General features: G+C 43.9%; 1 long non-coding RNA gene across 1 annotated transcript; it reads right to left on the bottom strand.

Moving 5' to 3' along the window:
• Nucleotides 1-323: 323 nt before the first annotated feature.
• Nucleotides 324-1,807, bottom strand: LOC127931792 (uncharacterized). Its single transcript, XR_008143033.1, has 3 exons — nt 1,634-1,807; nt 1,465-1,527; nt 324-1,348 (listed from the first exon to the last, which is right to left on the bottom strand). It is a non-coding gene; the product is annotated as an uncharacterized LOC127931792 (long non-coding RNA).
• Nucleotides 1,808-4,591: the final 2,784 nt, after the last annotated feature.

The raw sequence follows: 4,591 nt of genomic DNA, 5'->3' as shown, positions 1-4,591 counted from the left end.
CTGGCCAAAGACAACTATCAATTATGAATTGGTATAAGTTGCCAAACAAAACACATTTGTTTGAATAGTGAAGTCTGAGCATCTGGTCCTATTCTGTGTAACTGACAGGCAATAAAAATAGAAATACACTTTGCAGCAATGTTTGCAGATATTTTGATTGTGAGAAAAGATGTGTATGAAAATGTGTGGTCACACCAGCTAATTAGATTTTGGGGCCAAACTTTTGTTAGCAGCTCCAGACTAATTACTGTTCCATGTATGCATGTGTTAATTGAAAGTATAATTACAAAGTGTATTAATAAGTAAAGTGATCATGTTTAAGAATTAACGCTAAAGTTAAGCTAAAGAAATGTGAATGCTTACTTTATTTGAACCTAATTATTGAGGTATTTTCATGTTTCCTGGTTGGAGAGTATGACCGCAATTGAAGATGCGTTTGAGAATGGCATTTTTGAACTGTGTAGTGGTTCGTACACCTGTTAATTGTCCCAGGGCCAGGGGGAGAATAATTGGAAAATATTGAAATGTGTAACTATTATGGGAACCCTGGACCCGATGATTAGGCCAATTTATGGGGGCTTTCTCCTCAAGAAATGCTGGCGGCTATGACAGAAGCCAAACGGGAGTTGGATTGGGGGTGTGGTTTAAGGTGTGTGTTTCTTGCGTCTGTCCTTGCCACCATCAAGACACACCCATCTGTCAGAACCTTGCCCTCAGCTGTTTCCCCCCACTCAGCCACAACAAACAAACCTTGTGCAGGTTGAGTTCATTAACTACATGCAGATGTAATGTGAGATGACGATGGAAGCTGTGAATAGGTCAGTAGGCTACACAGTAATATGAGAAGAATGCAATTGCTGAATTTATGTAGATATTCTAAACTAAGTGTTTTGATAACTTTCAAATGTAGTAACAGGTCCATATAGAATAAACAAACCTTTACATTATACCATAGAAGCAGTGTTCTGATAATATAACAATGTGCACCTTTCATTTGTCATTCCCAGCCGATACAGGTACTGTGCCTATCGACACTTTGTCAGGTGGTAATGGGGCTACCTTGGCAAACATGTCAGAGTGGTCATACCTTCCTGAGAGGTGTCCCTTATTACAATATGATTTCCTTTATCCTGGTGCAGAATACACTGTTTCTCCCTCCCCATGTTGACTGATACCATTCAATTCAATAATAAAAAAGGCAATACAATTAAAAGCTGTGTCTAGTAAAATGTTAATGCAGAGTCCCGTGTCTCTCTCCATTCAGAGATATCCATATCAAGCCCGTCTATCATTCTGGACTTCATCACATCATCTTGCAAGTCTCCATGTCCTGGCTCCATACATGTTTCTGTGAACACATACACACATAGTCACTGTTCTATTACCAATGGCAGTTAGGATACGTAATATCTGAAACACAAAAAGGTACTATGTTGAAGTTTGAACAGATCAGACAAAACCTACCCAATTATGGTCTCCCCATTAAACAACTGAGGCTGCCGTCTGGCAAAAGCATCTCCAGTCCTTCTGTAGAAATAGGCAGAGTTGAGGGAGAGTTCATCAGTGACACATGGAATGAAAAGGTTGTTGCTATTACTGGACATTTGTGCTTTACTGTATTATAGGTACAAACTGTAACGGTTTTCTAGGTGTGAAGGAGAGTCGGACCAAAATGCAGCGTGTAGATTGCGATCCATGTTTAATGAACAACATAAACACGAATTAACACAAACACTACAAACCAGAGACCGTAAATAACAAAACAGCCTATACTTGTGTGAACTAACACAGCGACAGGAACAAAGACACTAAGGACAGTCACCCACGACAAACTCAAACAATATGGCTGCCTAAATATGGTTCCCAATCAGAAACAACGATAAACACCTGCCTCTGATTGAGAACCACTCCAGACAGCCATAGACTTTGCTAGATACCCCACTAAGCTACAATCCCAATACCAACACCAAAACCCCAAGACAAAACACACCACAATACAAAAACCCCATGCCACACCCTGGCCTGACCCAATACATGAAGATAAACACAAAATACTTCGACCAGGGCGTGACACAAACCTCATTGTGGATGTGTTGAGTGAATGTGTTGAGTGTCAGGTCTCTCATATCATGCATCGGTGAACACATACACACAGTCACTGTTATATTAGCAATGGCAGTTGGTATTTGACACAGAAACATATACTATGTTGAAGTTTGAACAAGTCAGATTAAACCTACCTAATTCTGTTCTCACCATCGATGACCATTGGTGAGCAGGCAGGAGGTGGGGCTGGAGGTGAGGTCTTTGCCAGAGCCCCATAGCAGTGTAGCTCAGCTCCTGGCCCCTCATCAAAGATACTGGTCGGTCACACATAAACACACACACACACACACACTCATACACACAGAGCACTGATTACATTATCAATGGTGGTTATGATTAGGCTGGTGGAACCAACCCAATCACTGATTCACCTTTCTATTTCACTTCAGATATCATAAAATGTGACATGAAATAGACTGGTGAACAAATCGATTAGTCTGCTTCCAGGCTAGGTTATGCCCTGGACATTATATGCTTCAAAGAAGAAGAAAATAAACAACAAAAGTCAGTTGTATCAAAGTAATGAAGTGGGTTACCTTCTGTATTTGAACCAATGACGAACCTGTGTTGCCGGCGATAGGTGAAGGTTGCTGGTCGGATTCTTGCCGACATGTAGCTGACTGTTCCATTCATAGGAATACTCACAGCGAGGGCATGTCTACATCATGCTGAGAAGGGCCCCCTTGCTGGTATTCTCTATACTGCAGGTTCGGTTGCAAACTGGACATCTCTCAAACAATTGCAGCAGGCAATCTTCAGAGGTGGTGTTGATTGACCCTGTGACAGGGTGAAACAATTGACAGCCAAGTGGTAAATTACATTTTCTTCTAAAGAAAAAATAAAGGGTTTTGCTAATGCACTTCACAACCAACATGACTCTACTAGTTGTATCTGCTTGGCTGGGGAATAAGCCTACTAGTTTATCAAGCCAGGTATTTTTTTATACAACTTTTCACATTTCACACAACACACATTGCCTGTCATTGTTGATTAAGCCATCTGTGTCCTCAGGGCAGTAACTTGGGTCACTATCAGAGGCCTCATGATGGTGTGTCCTTTTCATAGGAGTCGAGGGAGATTGTGTCAACAACAGAGGAGGTATCACAAGGGTACCTGTGTCGCATGACACACCTTTATTCTGAGGTCTTGCCTGACAAGCTGTGAAAATAGCAAGTGAACTGTGAATTAAATTATTTTTGGAGGTCGCTAAACATGCTATGATACCCACCTTTGCTCCTACTGGTAGGTCCCGGCATCCATTCATAACCAGGTGATCAGTCTGGCACCCAACTGCACACTTTATCGAACAGAAAAACAGGGTCAACGATTGTCATCATCCCGTTTGGAATCAAATGTTATGCTGTAGAGATGTAAACTGACTGGCTCCAGATTGGATTAGATTCAGGTCGGTGACACAGTTACACTATGCAACTGGACCCGTACAAATCAGCTGGGCTAGACAATCTGGGCTCTCTCTTTCTAAAATGATCCGCCGCTGTCACGCCCTGGTCGAAGTATTTTGTGTTTTTCTTTATGTATTTGGTCAGGCCAGGGTGTGACATGGGTTTTTGTATGTGGTGTGTAGCTTAGTGGGATTGTAACTTAGTGGGGTGTTCTAGGAGAGTCTATGGCTGTCTGAAGTGGTTCTCAGTCAGAGGCAGGTGTTTATCGTTGTCATATTTAGGCAGCCATATTCTTTGGTTGTATTGTGGGTGATTGTCTTGATGTCCTTCGTCTGTGTTAGTTTGCATCAGTTAAGGATGTTTCGGTTTTCACTATGTTTATTGTTTTGTAGATTTTGTGGTTTGGATTTGTGTTACGTTGTGTAAATAAACATGGATCACAATATACACGCTGCAGTTTGGTCCGACTCTCCTTCACCATTAGAAAACCGTGACAGAATCACCCACCGTAAACGGACCAAGCAGCGTGTCAACAGGCAGGAGCAGCCCAAAGAGGAGCTGCGTATTGAGGATTTCTGGACATGGGAGGAAATCCTTGACGGGAGAGAACCCTGGGCTAAACCAGGGGAGTGTAGCCGCCCAAAGGTGCAGCAGGAGAAGAGGAAACAGGAGCAGCCCAAAGAGGAGTACAGCATGGACTATACTTCTTGGGAGGAGATAGACAGGTGGTCGGTCGACCCAGGGAGAGTGCCGGAGCCCGCCTGGGATTCAATGGAGCAGTGTGCGGAAGGTTACAGGAGAATGAGGTTGGCGACGCAAGCATGACGGTGCGGACGGAAGCCCGGGAATCAGCCCCAAAAATGTATTGGGGGGGGGGGGGTTTACAGGGAGTATGGCAACGCCAGGTAGGAGACCTGCGCAAACTCCCTGTGTGGAGTGGTGCGCACGGTGTCCCCAGTGCGGGTGCATAGCCCGGTGCGCGTATCGGCCGGGCTAGAGTGAGCTTCGAGCCAAATGCCATGAAGCCGGCTCTACGCATCTGGTCCCCAGTGCGTCTCCTTGGGCCGGCTTACATGGCACCA

Source organism: Oncorhynchus keta, chromosome 9, assembly GCF_023373465.1.
Source record: "Oncorhynchus keta strain PuntledgeMale-10-30-2019 chromosome 9, Oket_V2, whole genome shotgun sequence".
NCBI lineage: Eukaryota > Metazoa > Chordata > Actinopteri > Salmoniformes > Salmonidae > Oncorhynchus > Oncorhynchus keta.
Note: the sequence above shows the minus strand (reverse complement) of the source record. Positions and strands in the feature narration are given on the sequence as shown.